Genomic DNA, 7473 nt, shown 5'->3' with positions numbered 1-7473 from the left:
TTTAACTTTCTTTTGGATGGTTTCCTACACGGTTGTTTAAAATGTTTACATAGACAACATTTTCAATAATTTCCACTCTGGTTTTCAGTTTTCATAACCTTTTTTCCCTAATACATGACTATTTAAAAATTGTCAGGGACTTCTCTGGTGGTCCAGTGGTTGGGAATCCGCCTTCCAGTGCAGATGAAGGGTTTGATCCCTGGTCGGCTAACTAAAGCCCCATATGCGGTGTGGCAACTAAGCCCCTGCCACCGCTGCTGAGCCTGCCCACTGCAGAGTCAGGTGCCACAACTAAAGAGACATCTGTATGCCACAGCAAAGAGCCTGTGCTCCACAACAGAGACCCTGCATGCCACACCTAAGACCACAAAAATCCAAACACATAATAAATAAAAGATTTTTAAAAAAACTGTCCTATGGGCATCCTTTGACACATTAATTTTTCAAATTTCCAACATTTAAATTTTTTATCCATGGGAAACAGATTTTTAAGAACTGAAGTAATGATTTTTTAATAATCAGTTGACCCATTCACTGAATAATTTCAGTACCTGAGTGACTGATTAGAAAGTTAGCTCAGTGATGTTTCTCTTTCCCGTTATGAATGCTGTGTTTATGTTCTACTCACACACACACACACACACACACACATAATCCTAGAAACCTTTACAAATCCAACATAATGGGTTAAGTTTGCTAACACTTGTTTTCTGGTGCAAATTCTAATACACACATGCACATATAAATATGTAGAATATATACAATACGCTGGGTTAGAAAATGTCTGATTTACTGATTCTAACACCTCTATCTTAACTGCACACAATATTTACAATAGTTATCGTGTTGTTCCTTTCTCCTTTTAAAACTAAAATGCATTTTGTAACCATAAGTCTAAGTCATGAGACTTACCGTGAATTCTCTCAGGGAGAATTTCTGCCTGGCCATATAGCAGCTCAGAGGAATGCCTTGCTCATGACAGGGATAAATTCCCGTGCTCAACTGTGAGTGTGATTGGATTTACAAATTAACAAAATGAGAAAGATCAAAGCCCTGTTATCAAGCAGACCTACAAGTCTAGAGCTTGCTCTTCGAAGAAAAATTGCTCTGTACCCTTAATCTTTCTAATCTTGACCTCACAGTGGGGTTTTATGCTTAAGACACTGCCATCAGGATGCAAAATTCAACCTCAGGCCACATTCCACTTTCTCTTAACGTGGGTGTACATGCCCTCAGTGACTTAATTGGCAACTGTATGGAAACTTCAGGCTTCAAACAGAATTTCTAATTCCATTAAACTGATGTTCAGCAGAGCACACTGATTCTTGCAGTTACTAAAGAAATAACTAGGCACACATGCTTACTTTTAATTAATCACAGTCTCTTTTTTCCCCAAATGGTATGGACTTTGATGTTCTCATCTACACTACATCTTCTTTGTCAGTTCATCCATTGATGGGTACTTTGATTCTTGGCTATGTAAGTTACTGCAATGAACACACAGGTGTATGTGTGTGTGTGTGTGTGTGTGTATATATATATATACACACATATATATAGGTATATACATATATATACATATATGTACATATGTATATGTACGGTATATGTACATCTATATATGTACTGCCATGAACACACAGGTGTATGTGTGTGTATATATATATATATATATATATATATATGAATTAGTATTTTGTAGTCTTTGGATAAATATCCAGAAGTGGAATAGCTGGATCACATGATAATTCTATTTGTAATTTCTTGAGGGATCTCTGCTATGTTTTCCATAGTGGCTGCACCATTTTATGCTCCCATCAACAGTGTATGAACATTCCCTTTCACCACACCCTTTCCAACGTGTGTTATTCCCTATATTTTTAACAACAGTCATTCTAATGAGTGTGAGATGGTATCTCACTGTAGGTTTAGTTGCATTTCTGTAATGATTAGTGTTGAGTATTTTTTCATATGCCTGTTGGTCCTATGTAAGTCTTCATTGGGAAAATGTCCGTTAAAATCCTCTAACCATTTTTAATTGGTTTTGTTGTTGTTGTTGTGTAAGTTCTTCATGTATATTTTGGATGTGTGTGTTAGTTGCTCAGTTGTGTCTAATTCTTTGTGACTCCATGGACTGTAGCCCACCAGACTCCTCTGTCCATGGGATTCTCCAGGGAATAACTGGGGTGAATACCCATTTCCTCTGCCAGATCAAACCTGGGTCCCCTGCATTCCAGGCAGATGCTCTACCATCTGAGCCACCAGGGTAGTGCATTTTGGATATCAACTCCCTCTTGGATATATGATTTGCAAATATTTTCTCCCATGCAGTATGTTGTGTTTTCATTTTGTTAACAGTTTCCTTTGCTCTGCAGAAGCTTTTAGTTTGTAGTCCTATTTGTTTATTTTTGCTTTTGTTCCCTTTGCCTGAGGAAACATTCAAAAGAATATTGCTAAGATGAATGTCAAAGAGCATACTGTGTTTCTTCTTAGAGTTTTATGGGTTCAGGTCTTAAAATCTTTAAATGATTTTGAATTAATTTTTTTTGCTATGTAAGACAGTAGACTAGTTTCATTCTTTCACATATGGTTGTCCAGTTTTCCCAACACCATTTATTAAGAGAATATCCTTTCTCAACTGTATTTCTTTGCTCTTTTGTCATAAATTAACTGTCCCTATAGGTGTGGGCTTATTTCTGGGCTCTTTAATTCTACTCCATTGATTTGCAAGTCTTTTTTTTTTTTTTTAATGCAGGTTGGTAAATATCCTTTCAGGTTTTATTTTGTGAATATTTTCATTTTACATAGTGAGAATCACATACACATATATTTCTGTATCTTCCTTCCTTCATTTAGTGCCACATAGCATAAACATCCTCAGATAATACTAAGAATTCTGCATAATTATTATCCTTAAGAGCTTCAGAATATCCTTGCCTCAAACCAGCCTACTGTTTAACCAATTCACTGTTTCTAGACACCTTCAGTGTTTCCACTATTGTGTTAAGAAAAACAATATTGTGATAAATTCAAACTCTGCTCCACATTTTGGATTTTTTTTTTTAACAGACAACTAGAATTACTAGGTCAAAGGTAGACAACAAATGTTCCCACTCAAATTGCCAAATCATCTTCCATAAAAACTATATGAATTTATAGCTTCAGTGGCAGACAGAGCTGGTCTCATTACATCCTTACCAGCACCGAGGTTTCTGTATTTGTTTTGGTTTTTAGGTCCTAACTGATTTGATTGGCTTACACACATATTGCTGAGGCTCTGACATGTCTCTGAGGAAAGCTAAGTTCAAGTAGAACTGTAGGTCACTGATGTCCTTATTTCTGTGAATTCCCTGTTTCAAGGCATAGGGATGGAGAGATGGGAGTAGGGAGAGATTAGCGGTATCTTCTCATGATCTCTTTTACCCGATCAACAAACTTGCAGACTTGGGTATAGACACCTGGCTCACTGCGTGGGCCACAAGGGAAACTTCCCCATGACACCAGGCCTTGCAAGGTACCTCTGCACATCAGTGGTCTCCTTGAGTCACTGTTGCAGGCACACCACTCCACAGGTGCTGTAGTTGAGGATGCCAGCACGGAGCATGGAGTATCCCAGCAAGTCCTTACAAACCTTCCTTAAGTCTTGGGGGGAGATGAGCTTGACATCTGTGCACATGAGCTGTGCTGGAAAGGTCACATCAGGGCTACTGGTGGTGCCCCAGCCATAAACAGTACACGTGGTCTGGGGCGGGTTGTGAGTCACAGTGGGAAGGCAGGTTGACGTTCTTGACATTGGATGACAGCCTGGTCCAGCCATTTGGCTTCACCAGCATGAGGCTGTTAGTGCAGGTCTGGGTGGCATAACCCGGATGGTGGACAGGACAGCATGGCCTTGATGTTCTGGCCTCCCACCAGCCGATCACTGTGCATGTGCAAATTGTACTCATTCATCTTCCAGTGGGCAGTGGTGAGCACCCACTGCCTGCTGAGCAGCACGCCTCCACAGTGGGGCTGACTGCCCTTGTGCAGGGCCACCTGCCAGGGCTGGGAGCCTCTTGGACATGGGACTCCATCAATAATCTCCAAACTCTCATCACCCTGGGCGTCCTGTGCAGCAGATCCCAGGACAAAGGACAGCAATAGGATCAGCAAGGGTGCTGCCATGGCGACCTCTGAGTCTTTCAGGGGCTGCCAGCAAGGGAGGGCTCTCTTCTACTGGGGCATAAATGAAACCCCTTCTCAGCTCTGGAAGGTCAGATCTGATCTGGGCACCAGACTCCGTTGGGAGCCAGGCACTGATGTCTACTTTTTCTAACAACTTAGTTCAGTCTTTCAGATGTGTTCACTTCTTTGCAACCCCATGGACTGCAGCACACAAGGCTTCCCTGTCCTTCACCATCTCCCAGAGCTTGCTCAAACTCATGTCCATTGAGTTGGTGATGCCATTCAACCATCTCATCCTCTGTCGTCCCCTTCTCCTCCTGCCTTCAATCTTTCCCAGCATCAGAGTCTTTTCCAGTGAGTCGGCCCTTCACATCACGTGGCCAAAGTATTGGAGCTTCAGCTTCAGCATCAGTCCTTCCAAAGAAAACTCAGGATTGATTTCTTTTAGGATTGACTGGTTGGATCTCCTTGCTGTCCAAGGGACTGTCAAGAGTCTTCTCCAACACCACAATTCGAAGGCATCAATGCTTCTGTGCTCAGCCTTTTTTACTGTTCAGCTCTCACATCCATACATGACTACTGGAAAAACCACAGCTTTGACTATGTGGACCTTTGTAGGAAAATAATGTCTGCTTTTTAATATGCTGTCTAGGTTTGTCATTGCTTTTCTTCCAATACCATGCTGTTTTGATTGCTACACTTTGTATTTTAACTTGAAATTAGGGAGTGTGATGCCTCCAGATCTATTCCTTTTTCTCAGGATTGCTTTGGCTATTCATAGCCTTTGTTGTTCCATACAGGTATTAGGATTTTTTGTTCTATTCCTCTGAAAAAATGTCATTGGGATTTTGATAGAAATTGCCTTAAATATGCATATTATGATAAGTAATATGGAAATTTTTGCAAAGTTAATTCTTCCAATCCATGAACACAGAAAACATTTCTATTTTGGGGTATTCTTTCATTCCTTTCATAGTTTTGAGTGTACTATCTCTCACATCCTTAAATTTACTCATAGGTATTTTATTCTTTTTGCTGCAACAATAAATGGGGCAATTTTCTATATTTCTGACAGCTCAAAGAAATGAAAGAAGACTTTTCTATACTGATTTTTCACCCTGAAATTCTGCTAAATTATTACTTCTAGTATTTTGGTAGCTTTTAGGGTTTTCTGTATACAAAATTACATCATCTGCAAAGAGTGAATTTTGCTTCTTCCTTTCCAATTTGGATGCTTTTAGCCTTCAGCAATATGTGAACCATGAACTTCCAGATGTTCAAGCTGGTTTTAGAAAAGGCAGAGGAACCACAGATCAAACTGCCAACATCCGCTGGATCATCGAAAAAGCAAGAGAGTTCCAGAAAAACATCTATTTCTGCTTTATTGACTATGCCAAAGCCTTTGACTGTGTGGATCACAATAAACTGTGGAAAATTCTGAAAGAGATGGGAATACCAGACCACCTGACCTGCCTCTTGAGAAATTTGTATGCCAGTCAGGAAGCAACAGTTAGAACTGGACATGGAATAACAGACTGGTTCCAAATAGGAAAATGTGTACATCAAGGCTGTATATTGTCACCCTGCTTATTTAACTTATATGCAGAGTACATCATGAGAAACGCTGGGCTGGAAGAAGCACAAGCTGGAATCAAGATTCCCGGGAGAAATGTCAATAACCTCAGATATGCAGATGACACCACCTTTATGGCGGAAAGTGAAGATGAACTAAAAAGCCTCTTTTTGAAAGTGAAAGTGGAGAGTGAGAAAGTTGGCTTAAAGCTCAACATTCAGAAAATGAAGATCATAGGATCTGGTCCCATCACTTCATGGGAAATAGATGGGAAAACGGTGGAAACAGTGTCAGACTTTATTTTTGGGGGCTCCAAAATCACTGCAGATGGTGACTGCAGCCATGAAATTAAAAGACACTTACTCCTTGGAAGAAAAGTTATGACCAACCTAGATAGCACATTCAAAAGCAGAGACATTACTTTACGAACTAAGGTTCGTCTAGTCAAGGCTATGGTTTTTCCAGTGGTCATGTATGGATGTGAGAGTTGGACTGTGAAGAAGGCTGAGCGCCGAAGAATTGATGCTGTGGTCTCGAGAGTCCCTTGGACTGCAAGGAGATCCAACCAGTCCATTCTGAAGGAGATAAGCCCTCGGATTTCTTTGGAAGGAATGATGCTAAAGCTGAAACTCCAGTACTTTGGCCACCTCATGCGAAGAGTTGACTCATTACAAAAGACTCTGATGTGGGAGGGATTGGGGGCAAGAGGAGAAGGAGACGACAGAGGATGAGATGGCTGGATGGCATCACTGACTCGATGGACGTGAGTCTGAGTGAACTCCGGGAGTTGGTGACGGACAGGGAGGCCTGGTGTGCTGCGATTCATGGGGTCGCAAAGAGTCGGACACGATTGAGTGACTGAACTGAACTGATTCCTTATTCTTACCTAATGCTCTAACTAGAACTTTGAATACCATGCTGAATAAAAGTGGCAAGAATGGGCATCCTCGTCTAACTCCTGATGTTTATTAAAGGAAAAGTTTTCAGTTTTTCTCATTGACTAAAAGGTTAACTATGGGTTTCTCACATATTGCTTTTATTGTATTAAGGTACATTTTTATTGAGTTTTTATCATAAATATGTATGAATCATGTTAAATGATTTTTCTGCATCTATTGAGTTGGTTATATGATTTTTATTCTTCAGGTTGTTAATGTGGTGGATCACACTGATTGATTTAGAGACACTGAATCATCTTTGTATCCCTGGAACAGATTTCACTTGATCATGCGGTATGATACCTTTATTGTATTATTTAGTTTGCCAATATTTTGTTGGACTGGAAAAGGTCAGTTTTCCTTCCAATCCCATAGAAAGGCAATGCCAAAGAATGCTCAAACTGCCGCACAATTGCACTCATCTTACACGCTAGTAAAGTCATGCTCAAAATTCTCCAAGCCAGGCTTCAACAATATGTGAACCATGAACTTTCAGACATTCAAGCTGGTTTTAGAAAAGGCAGAGGAACCACAGATCAAATTGCCAACATCCACTGGATCATCAAAAAGCAAGAGAGTTTCAGAAAAACATCTATTTCTGCTTTATTGACTATGCCAAAGCCTTTGACTGTGTGGATCACAATAAACTGTGGAAAATTCTGAAAGAGATGGGAATAGCAGACCACCTGATCTGCCTCTTGAGAAATCTGTATGCAGGTCAGGAAGCAACAGTTAGAACTGGACATGGAACAACAGACTGGTTCCAAATAGGAAAAGGAGTATGTCAAGGCTGTATAT

The 7473-nt window shown here is 40.3% G+C and overlaps 1 pseudogene; it reads right to left on the bottom strand.

Moving 5' to 3' along the window:
- Positions 1-3043: 3043 nt before the first annotated feature.
- Positions 3044-4164, bottom strand: LOC133241758 (kallikrein-7-like; annotated as a pseudogene).
- Positions 4165-7473: the final 3309 nt, after the last annotated feature.

The sequence above is a fragment of the Bos javanicus genome, chromosome 29, assembly GCF_032452875.1.
Source record: "Bos javanicus breed banteng chromosome 29, ARS-OSU_banteng_1.0, whole genome shotgun sequence".
Taxonomy (NCBI): domain Eukaryota; kingdom Metazoa; phylum Chordata; class Mammalia; order Artiodactyla; family Bovidae; genus Bos; species Bos javanicus.
Note: the sequence above shows the minus strand (reverse complement) of the source record. Positions and strands in the feature narration are given on the sequence as shown.